At 35.3% G+C, this 12,339-nt stretch overlaps 1 pseudogene; it reads left to right on the forward strand.

Annotated features, from left to right (window-relative positions):
* Positions 1-7,478: 7,478 nt before the first annotated feature.
* Positions 7,479-7,761, forward strand: LOC113192168 (non-histone chromosomal protein HMG-17 pseudogene; annotated as a pseudogene).
* The last annotated feature ends 4,578 nt before the right edge of the window (positions 7,762-12,339 follow it).

The following is a 12,339-nucleotide window of genomic DNA, read 5'->3' on the forward strand; positions in this document are numbered from 1 at the left end:
AAATAAAGTCATGAGATTTATGTAATTATAGATTAATTAATTTTCAATATATGAGTTTAAAGTTGTGCATGATTTCAAGTAATTGAGTAAATCAACTAGAGCAGGATAAAATAATGCAGTAGACTGTACCACTATTATTCTTGAGAGTTTTGTGATGATATTCTCCTTTTCTAAAAATTAAAAATTTAGACAAATGTTAACATTGGGAATATGCTTGTGTTTTATTTTGACAGCAATTTGTCATCGCTCATTTAATAAGTGTTGGAAATCTACTAAGACTTACTGATTCTGAATGCAGTCATAGCAAGAAATTCATTTGTAAGTGAAATAGTTGACATAGTCAATAAGGTAGCATTTATACAGAATTTTTTAAAAAATCATTTGTTTCTACTGTAGCCTTTTATACATATTTATGATACTAATTACAAAATTTTGTCCTACTTTTGTAGGGAATGGGCTAACTAAAGCTTATTAGAAAAATAGAAAACTCAGTAGACAGAATTTTATTATATCTATAAAATTGTATTGGTAATTATATAGGTTTAATTTTCAAATTCTTATCTGAAACATCCTTATATACATTATCTGAGTATTAACTGAGAGCATAAACTAACTTTAATGCATAATGCATAAAAGAAGATATAAATACACATTCTAAATATTTAGCCAGACATTTAAACGATAGATGACCAATTTACCATAGAACACCATGCTTGCTACCTCTTTACAACTTGTAATAAATAATCCTAGGATTATTTTTCTTCCTCCAGCAAATAATTTTCTTAAATCATACCAAATATTTAAAGAAATTGCTGATGTTTAAAATCTGAAATCCACACACACACACAAAGAATTGTACAGACTATATCCACACAATGGGAGAAAACATTTGCAAAGAATACATCCCATAATAAATTTGAGATATAGAATAAAGAATTCTTACAACTCAGTAACAAAAAAAGGCAAATCATGCGATTTAAAAATGGTAAAGGATTTGAATAGTTGTTTTTCCAGAGAAACATTTTCACAGTTTCTCAAAATGTTGAATATAGAATTAACATGACTGAAAATTATACTTTTAAATATAGAAACACAGTAAATGAAAAGATTTATCAAAAAACATATGCATGAATGTTTCACAGCAAGATCACTCATAATAACACAAAGTAGAAACATACCAAATTCCCATCAACTGATTGATTGATAAATATGGTATAGCCACACAATAGAATATTAATCGATAGTAAAAAGGAATAAAGTATTGAAATACGCTAGAATATGGATATACTTTTAAGAACATTATACTAAATGAAGGAAGCAAATTATAAAAGGTTGCATATTATAAGGGTTCACTAATATAAAATGTCCAGAACAGGTAAATTTATAGAGGCATAGAGTAGAATAGATTAGTGGTTGCTTAGGGCTAGGCAGAGATGTGAATGGGGAATTACTGACAGTAGGTACAGGGTTTATTTCTGAAGTTATTAAAACTTTCTTTTTTGGGAGGGAAGATACCAAAAAAAGGACTGAACTAAGGGGCACACCACTACTAAGCCACATTCCCGACACTATTTTTTGTATATTATTTAGAGACAGGGTCTAAATGAGTTTCTTTTTGCCTTGCTGTTGCTGAGGCTGGCTTTGAACTCACAATTCTCCTTCCTCACCCTTCCAAGTCACTGGGATTACAGGCATGCACCACCACACCACCACCACACCCCTGGAGTTATTAAAAATTTCTACATTTGAATTATAATGATAGTTACATGACTATAAATATATGGAAAACAAATAAACTGTACACTTTTAACAGGTCAATTTTATGTTATGCAAATTATATCTCAATAAGTCTACTAAAATTCACTTCTTTTATTTTTTTGTACAATCCTTACCCTAGATTCTTTATTATTTATTTTTGTTTAATGCTTACTTTTTGAATGTAGTTTTATTTTTCATATGAAAATAAGCCATTCAATCCTGGTGTTTGAATGAAAATCATTTGCAGTCAGTAAAACCTAATGGAATCAAATCTACGGGAGAAACTATGTGGAATGCTAATTTTTTGACTCCACATTTACCTAGGAAATAACATTTTTTTCAGATTCACATTAAGCTGTGATCAGTCCTTTGTATGTGCCATGTCTAAAAGTTTTTAATGTGTATGGCTTAGAAAAAAAATATTAAACTAAGGTTCTAAGCTTCAGATATGTGGAAAGAATGGTTATTATAAGTTTGAATGTCCACCAAGTTTTATAGTTAATAAAACTAATGAATGCAAGAAGAGGACCCGGGGGTACCTGAAAAAAAACCTCACTTATAAAACCCATCTGTTGGAGAGAGGAGAAATATAAAGTAATAAATGCACCCAAGTCAAGACACAGGTATTATACATTTCAGGTATTTTTCTTGGTAGAGAAAGAAGGAATTAACAAAGGGAAGAGACTGAAATAAAGAAACAAAGCATTAGATGATAAATTTTTCCAACTGCCATATGGTCAATATAATTTGAGTTCATTTTTCCATGGTAAAAGACTATTGAAAAAAAAATCATTACAGAGGTTTAAAACAGTTCCCTAAGGGGCTGGAGGTGTTGCTCAGTTTAGAGAGTGTGCCTAGCCTATGTCAGGCCCTGGTTCAGTCCCCAGCACCCCACAACAAAACAGAATCTGACAGTGGACCACCTGGGGCTGGGGCTGGGGCTCAGTGATAGAGCACTTGCCTAGCATGTGTGAGGCAGTGGGTTTGATCCTCAACACCTACATACAAATAAACAAATAAAATAATAAAGATATTCTGTCCATCTACAACTACAAAAAAAAAAAAAAAAGAAAGAAAGAAAGAAAGTGGGCCACCTGTGTTTATTCCTACCTCATTTACTAACAGCAACTAGCGGAAATTATTTAACCTTTTTTTCCCTTGATTTCCAAACGTAAATGTCATAGTGTCTTCAAATCTCAGTTATTTTATGATATGATTAATCTGTTAGCAATGACTCTATAAACTAATTAGCACTCCAACAATCACAAAAGCACTCAACCTCAAAAGTAAGCACGCTGGATGTCTGAGACTTTGCCGTCTCTCCAATTTTATTCCACTATAAGGTTTTTGTTTTTGTGGTTTGGTTTTAGACTTTTAATGTGGTTATAATTGTCTGATATACAGTCTTGCCTTTAAGAGGCAGAATCAAACTTCTGAATTTTGTTTTGTAGTGATCAGAGCAACCCCTTATAGACTTAATAAAGGAAAAAAAAATGTACAAAAATTGAGATTAAAAATAAAAACACAATTTTTCAATATTTTGAATTTTTAATTCTTTCTTTTAAACTGTGCCACATTGGATACACAAAATTCAAGAATAGAAAGGAGCATAGGAGCTACTTTGTAGTGTATATACATTTTTTTCCAGGCTTTCAATCAATTACTAACTGGCATGCTGCTATGAAGGTACTTTCTGATGTAACTGGTCTTTTAATCAGCTGGACTTAAGTGCAGAAGACCATCCTGATGAATCTGACTTAATCAGTAGAATCCCTGTTATAAAAATGGGAGGGTGGCGAGATGGCTAACTCGTGGCACCTAGAACTCACTTGCTCCTCCACAAAGAATGACCAGACCAACAAATGCAGAGATGCATTTTAAAATGAGTGAACATGAAAGAACACTGGAAATCAAAAGGAGAAAGACAGAAACCTTGTAAAATCCAGAGAAACAAAATATCCTGTCACTTGCCACTGTGGCTCCACAGCTACCAGGAAGGGAGATCTCCCCTCTGCAGGGACAAAGGTGAAAAAAATCCCAGAAAAATCTATCATTTTAGATACCAGCAATCTTAACAACTGGAAAGTTTCATAACCCTTATAGGTTTGCAGCCAAAATAAGCAAGAAATCTAAAATCAGCAGAGCACCTGGCTTTGACTAAGAAATTCATATCAACTCCCATTGAACCTTTAGGGTGTTATAGCCAGAAGCCATCTTAAATAAGGACCTATTCTCTGAATTTGGACTGCTCCAAATGTTTAGGCAGAAACCGTTTAATATGTCAATCTCTGGGAACACACAGACATTTCACTGCACTGACTTGTGAATCAAACTTGATCCAGTGTAGTGACTCCAACCCAAACCCAGTGAGAATGCTCCACTGTACAGAACAGTTGTTGCTCTATGGAGGAAAATGGTTTAAGAACTTGAAGATCGGGAAGCCAATCCCCCATGAAAGGGGGCATGGCCAGTCACATGGGGTTTCATGAGGTACCAGGATTGAATGCAGTTACACTCGTTTCTTACCATTCCTTTCATCTGTGTTACACACAGATGCCCATTACTAACAAAGCAGGGAAAGAATTCTGCAGTCCACTGTTCCCCAGCAAATAGAGGTAAGCCAGGTTAGTCTTAAGCAACACTGAAGCTCTAGCTGTCACCTGCCCCCTGAAATACACAGCTTACAAAAGTCTGAAAAGAAAATTTGCCAGGCAGTGAATACGTTCTGTTCTTTTTCACTCCTGCGAAAACCTCAGTTGAGAGAAATTTTGTCTGACACCAGCCACAATGCATTCATACATGATCCCTGGCAAGTACTATAGCTGAAAGAATTAGGCCAGGAAGAAAAGACCCCACTAATCCTCCATGCCAGACATGCAGGGGCAGAGAGGGTCTGAGGTCTTGCTCCCAGGCAGGCATGTCCACTGAAGCAACACAGAAAAACTCTACAATTCCTGTTGTCACTATACCTAGGAGACTTTCAGGAGACTTTTCCCTCAGTTGCTTTCATCTCTTATTTGCTTATGCACTGCTGACAAGAATGAGTGTGAGTGCCATAAAGTGGGGCTGCTGTAATTCCTGCTCCACCTCTCCCCATGAAGCACTAGAGCCTGCATCAGTGTCTCATCAAAGGATAGTAATTCAGGTGTCTCATCACTACTGGTTCCATCGGTACCAGAGACCCTTACAAGGAATAGCCGACATCAACAATGCCTGACGAAAACCTTATCACTTGATAGGGGCCACTATTCCCAATGTAGGAGTAACCACGCAGAGTGTATCACACAGCTGTTTACACCATGTGGGTCTGAAATGAGTGTCCCCCCTCTTTTGTGATCCACAGAGAAAATCTCCAACTTTGATTTAGTATGTTCTGTGCTCAAACTCACTAATCATAACAAAATAGGCTAGAGAGAAATCACACTATTGTGATATGCCAGAAATAAACCCAACATTGCATAACAAACCAATACCCCAAGACACATTTCAAGGAAAAAGACACTTACAAAGGCCATCCCATAAAAGTGATTGAGATGTCCATTCTGCCAGGTGCACAAATCCCAACATAGCAATACAAGAAATATTAAAAAAACAAGGTACTATGACACCTCCTAAAGATCAGAATTCCAGTAACAGATTCCAAAAATATTCAAGTAGATGGAGTGTTTCACTAAAAATTTAAAAGAATGATGTTTTTCAATTCAATGAAATCCAGTACATACAGAAAAAAAACATTTAAATTAGGAAAATAATGCAGAATATCGATAAGCAAAGAGCAAATTTGAAAAAAAAAGTAGATTTGTTGAAAATGAAGAGCTAAATATATTGTAGAAAACTTTCAGCTTAAAGCCTAAAGAAGACTAGATCATATAGAAGAAAGAAAATTCATACCTTGAAGAGAACTCTTTCAAAATATCACAGACAGAAAAAAAAACTAAATAATAATGAAGAGAACATTTAAGATCCTCAGAGCACAATTAATTGACCAACACAATGCCTTTATTTTTATGTGGTGCTGAGGTTCGAACCCGGGTCCCACCCATGCTAGGCGAGCACTCTACCACTGAGCCACAATCCCAGCCCAATTAATTGATCAAACATCAAAATCATTGCCATTTCTTCAGGAGAAGAAACGAAGATTAAGTAGTACAGAAAACTCTGGAATCTTGAGAAAGACATAGACATCCATATATAACAGACTTACAGGTAGACATGATCAAATTCTCATAACAGCCTATTATAGTCAAACTGTCAAAAGTACAAAGCAAAGACAGAGTTTTAAAATGTGTAAGAGAAAAACATGAACTCATATTTAAAAGCAAACTCATTAGATTAATGGAAGATTTCTTAGCGTAAATACTATAGGCCAGGAGGGCATGGAATGATGTATTTTAAGTCCTAAAGAAAAAATAAAAACAAACTACCAACCAAGATTACTACACCCAGTGAGGGCATCCTTCAAAAACAAAGCAGAAATAAGAACCTTCCAAAATAAGTTAAAACAGGGAATTATTGACCACAATTCAACCTTACAAAACATGTCTAAGGAAAAAAAATACATACAATAGAAGAAAGAACAACATCATAGTATGTGAAAATATAAATTACATGAGAAGACTAGATACACAAAAGATAAATATGAAAAACTAAAAAAATCAATACAATAAATCATCAAACCACAAAGATTATTAGAAAGGAAGAACTGAGCAAAGGAGAGTCATACAACTTGGAGAAAATTTAACAAGTGATAGGCACAAGTCCAAAGCTTTCCTTTATGACTAGTGTATTTAGGTCTCCAATTAAAATATACAGTCTAGCTATATAGATTAAGAAACAAGACCTGACAATATGTTGTCTGCAAGAAATTCACCTCAATACTAAAGAACATGCACAGAATATAAAATGATATCCCAAGAAAATGGAATATGAAACCAAGCAACAGTAGTGAATATTATATATGACAAAATTTAAGAAAAAACTTCAAGAATAAGGTCACTATGTAATGACCAAGGGATCAAATTATTGAAACAATGTAGTTTATAAACCTATATGTACATAACACCACAGTATCCAATTTTATAAAGTATTATTAGACCTATAGGAAGAGATAGGTTCCATTAAAACAATAGTGAGGAATTTTAGTAGCCTACTCTCACCAATGGATAAATTATCTAGATGATAAATCAATAAAGAAACATCAGAGTTAAACTATACTACAGATCAAATAAACTTAACAGCCATTTATAGAATGTTCCATCCAACAGCTGCATTTGTTTCAGCATCAGTACATAGGAACTTTCTCTAGAATACACAATATCTTAGGCACAAAACAATCTTAACAAATTCAAAAGCAAAGTCATGCCCTGTTTCTTTTCTGATTGCAGGGGAATGAAACTAGACATCGACAGCAAGAGAAACTTTAGAAATTGTACAAATATATGGAGACTGAACAATGTATTTTGATTAAACTAAGTTGTTGAGGACGTTAGAAGGGAAATATAAAAATCCCTTGAAACAAATGAAAATGGGGATACCAAAACCTGTGGATACAGCAAAAGCAACACTAAGAGAGAGATTTATAGTGATGAGTGTCTACATCAAAAAATAGAAACCTTTCAGGGCAGTGTGAAGAAGAAGAGGCTGAGAACCACCCCTGGATTGGCCAAAGTGTGCGGCTGCATCCCCGTGTCCAGTGCTTCCCGCCCACCACTGTCGCCACCATGCCCAAGAGAAAGGCTGATGGGGATGCTAAAGGAGATGAAGCCAAGGTGAAGGACGAACACAGAGAAGATCCAACAGGCTGTCTGCTAAACCTGCTCCTCCAAAGCCAGAGCCCAAGCCTAAAAAGGCCCCTGCAAAGAAGGGAGAGTAGGTACCCAAAGGGAAAAAGGGAAAAGCTGAGGTTGTCAAGAATGGGAATAACACTGCAGAAAATAGAGATGCCAAACAGACCAGGCACAGAAAGATGAGGATGCTCCAGATGCCAAGTGTGTGGATTTTTAATAACTGTACTTCTGATGACTGTATGGTTTGAAATGCTATATTTTATCAAGTTTTATTTAAAAATGCAAAATTTTATTACTTTTTTCTTTAAAGCTATTTTGTTGGCACACAGAACACTTCATTGTTGTTTTGTGGGGAAGGAGCATTCATAACTAGTAGAATTTCTCCAAAGCTGGATTGCTGTGGGGGAAAAGACTATTTATTCATTGCTAGCTTTGAGAGACTTCCCCTTGGTTCCCAAGAGGAGGGATTCCCTGATGTTGGCACACATAGCCACTTTGGCACACATAGCCACTTTGGCACAAATACCTGGTGGTACAGAAAAACTCAAATTCATCTTTACTCAAATTCATCTTTATCATCATCTCCTCCTCCTCCTCCTCCTCCTCCTCCTCCTCCTCCTCCTCTTCTTCTTCTTCTTCATCTTCTTCTTCTCTCCTTTTCTCTCTCTCTCTCTCTCTCTCTCTCTCTCTCTCTCTCTCTCTCTCTCTCTCCCCCCCCATGGACATAAATTTAATTCCCCTAAATTCAGACTGTTGGGACCTGATTCCCAACAATTGGTTTTATCGGTGTGGGGGGGCACTGGACTTTGCAGTGACAACATTGAGAATAGTGTCCCTCAGATGAGCAGATATCCACAATTTCTAGATTGTGGATCTACAGATTGATAAATTTTGCCATTTTTATCTCGTTTCTTGAAAGTCAGGATTGGTTCATGAAAAGTTATTAAACAACATGCTAAATGTAAAATGTCAAACCTCACTGTAAACTTTCCTTATTCAGAGAATCAAATGAAGACTCCACTGGGTTTTACAGTGAATTTCTGGTTTGGGTAGTACATCCAAGAAGGGGGTTTGAAAGTTGTTGTATACTGTTAATGATTGTCTGCCCATAACTTGCCTGAAATACCATAATTGCTTATGAAAAGTATCTTTTAATAAAACAGGATACAATTTGGCTTCAGAAAAAATTTTCGAATAAAAACAGAGTAATTTATACCCAGAATATGTGAAGTATTCAAAATTTTAGCAACAAAAGAATAAGTAATCCAATTAAAAAATGGACAAATGATTTGAATATATAATTTTGAAAAGTAGGAGAAATAAAAATGGCTAGCAATACAGGGAAAATGCTATCATTAGCCATCACACATGGATATGTGTGTGTGTGTGTGTGTGTGTGTGTGTGTGTGAGAGAGAGAGAGAGAGAGAGAGAGAGAGAGAGAAGAAGAAGAAGAAGAAGAAGTAGAAGGAGGAGGAGGAGGAGGAGGAGAAGGAGAAAGAGAGAGAGAGAGAGAGATATTTGCATTTTTGGAGGGGGTTGGTATTGGGGATTGAACCCAGGGGAGCTTAAGCACTGAGCCACATCCCAGCACATCTTATTTATTTATTTATTTATTTATTTATTTATTTATTTATTTTAAATTTTGAAACAGGGTCTCATTAAATTACTTGGGTTCTAAGTTACTGAGGTTTGCCTGAAATCTGTGGTCATCCTACCTCAGTTTCCTGAGTCCCTGAAATTGCATGTGTTTGCTGCCATATTCAGCTCACATAGCTATTTTTAAAGAAAAAAAAAAGTAGCATATTCTGACAACGATGTGGGGAAAAAGGAACATTTATACACTGTTGGTGGAAAGGTAAATTATTATAGCCACTAAGGAAAACAGCATAGCAGTTCCTCAAAAAACTAAAAATAGAAACACTATGCTCCAGTGATAACCTTCCTGGGTGTACAATGAAAATGAATGAAGGACTGAGAAGTTGTCATCATCATAAAGCCAGAGTAGACAAGGCTCTTATATGGGAATGTAAATCTTTAACATCCTCAGTTATCAGAGATGTAAACACAACATTTAAGTTTTAATGTTACAGATGTCCGTTCGCATAAGATGTAGTTAAGCTACTTAATGTCATCTGATCTTGTAAAATCTTTCTACTAGTATGACCTCTGTGTCTAGTAGAGATCCCTTTATTTCTGTTACTTAGGACTAGATAATCATGTTAGCAAATATTAATCCTACCTGTGTAGGAGGTTAGGAAGCTCTGTAGGCATTAAATTGACTAAAACTTCTGACTTGGCAGTTCCACTTGATAGTTATTAGGAATTCCTTCCTAAGAATCTCTTTTTTGTAGCCACCGGTCTTATTTATTTTGGGAGGCTAACACAAGTGTATCTCTAAAGTTACATTTAACTTTTATTTCTTTTTTTTTTTTTTTAATGCCCATGAATGGCTGTGTTTTGGTTTAACTGTTTTTGCTAGGTATTTAAGATCAAGCTGGTTAAAATTGACTTTGTACCTATCTGCTGTTAAGAGACAGCTGAGTTCTCATGGGAGTCACTCTTAGGGAACTTGAGAGCAGCTTCTTATCTGTGCTATGATGGGTGTCCATGTGGCTTCCTTGAAAGTATCAGGGATATCTTCCCTTTCCCATGACTTTCCTCTTCATAGCAAGTGCATGAGTGACTTTCTGGTTCTCCAGTGGTTCTTTAATCTCCCTGATTGGGAGGTTATGTGGCCCAGAATTGAAAAAAAAAAAAATTAAAGAAAAGAAAAAAGGAATTAAGTCAACATACAAAAGAGACAAGTGCATGTTCATATTTATGTGGCACTATTCTAATAGCTAAGATAAGGATTCAGTCTAGGTGACCATCAAAATATGAAAGGATAAAGAAAATAGGTCATATTTGCAAAATGAAGTATTATTCAACCACAAAGAAGAATAAAATTCCATCGTTTGGAGTAAAATGGATGGAATTGCAGGATATGGTATTAGGTGAAACAAGACAGACACAGAAAAACAGGTACTGTATATACACTTACATGTGGAAATGAAAGACAGAAAGAAAGATCTGAAAATAGAAAATGGATTACTAGAGACTGTGAAGGGATGGAAAGCATGACAAGGGTATAAAAATAAAAGCATTGAACCTACAGATGAATACAGGGATATGAAATATTTAAATATATTGATTTTGAATCTAAAAACAAGGTATATATCTTCAAATAGTTATAATGTAATTATTTTTTGCCAAAATGTTTAGTGTTCAGTATAGAGATCTTGCATATTTTTTATTACATTTCTAAATATTTTACGTTTTGATGTTAAGTTTTTTTTTTCTTATTTCTGTTTTTGTTTGGTTTGGTCTTTGTGATGCTGGAATATTTTTATGTTAAATGGATTCTGAAATTTTATTTTTCAAGTTATTGCTGCAAATATACAGAAGTACATTTTTATATGAAACCTGTATCTTGAAAGTCTGCTAAAAATTAAAAATAAAAGAGTAAAACATATTTCAGTTTTTTTAAAAAAAGTTTTAAGCATACCCTTGAGCTATGCGCTCATATTTGTTGATGTGCAGCTTGCTTTCTCTGGTGGGATTGTCTGTAACAAGAGTTTCACCCAGTACCCTGGAGGCCCAGTTGTCTTGTGATTGTCCCTTCTTGACTTCCTGCTCTATAGAGTCAACTGACTTTCTCATAATCATGTAAACAAATTCCCTGTAATTTCTCTGGTAGATAAACTGATACAAAGAATGAGATAGATAAATTATTAAATATAACTACATCTATGTGACTAGATCAATGTATTATGTTGAATACTTTTTTTGCCTAGACAATGTATCCCTAAGGGGTCTGGAAAATGCTTCTTCCTTTTTCTCCACCAGGTTTACAACTTATCTGTTCATGGTAAGCATTTTCTTCCTAACAATAAAAAGGCCCAGGCTTAATTTGTTGTAGCAGTCCAGTTAATGAAATCCTAACGGAGAAAATAAGCAAGAGAAGACATCCGAATAAAATAGACTAAAGAACAAACACAGCTACAACCTAACAGGCACAAATCCAAATTTTATTAGCTTAAATTTCCACCCTTAAGTTCAAGTTCTGGTCTTTGCTCATCACATCACACTTCTTGGGCAGGTATGGGCAGTGGAAAATGATGGCTTATCTTTTCCATGCAGTTTGAAGTATGCCATTAATACAAAGGAAGGATCTATGACTTGTGATACCTACATTCTATAAGAAATAGAAAATGACTAGAATGACTAGAAATGATGAAATGACCCAAGAATAGTTTCTATAAATGTCAAGATTATTCCAATGCCTCATCAATGGCAGCACACTAGGATGGGTATCTATTATTCCTTTGCCTAAAAAGTTTTCCAGTCTATTTCTAGCATGGGCTAAGGACCAGAGTGGAGAACCACAGCACAAGGCAATGAGAAATTCACTAAGGTGTCTTTATGTCCTGAGCAACCTAGGAAACCTGCATGGGATGTTTTTGTGAGAAAGTCCAGTTGCATCCATTCTTTTGCTCTGTAAATGGCTTTACAAAGTACTCAAGAACATAATGCCAACTGTTCTGCTAGATTAGCTAAGAAAACAGTCATCTACAAAAAATCTCCCAAGTGTACACTCATTGCACAGTGCATTGGAAAATGGCTAGACATATTTTCAGTCCCAAAGAAACAGAAGATGTTCTTGAGCAGATAAAGTGGAGTTGATTAATCTACGTGCACAGCTGCCTTCCAGACTGACTGTCATCCGCTTGATGGGATGGAGCAGCCTGACATTCC

The sequence above is a fragment of the Urocitellus parryii genome, chromosome 1, assembly GCF_045843805.1.
Source record: "Urocitellus parryii isolate mUroPar1 chromosome 1, mUroPar1.hap1, whole genome shotgun sequence".
Classification (NCBI taxonomy): Eukaryota; Metazoa; Chordata; class Mammalia; order Rodentia; family Sciuridae; genus Urocitellus; species Urocitellus parryii.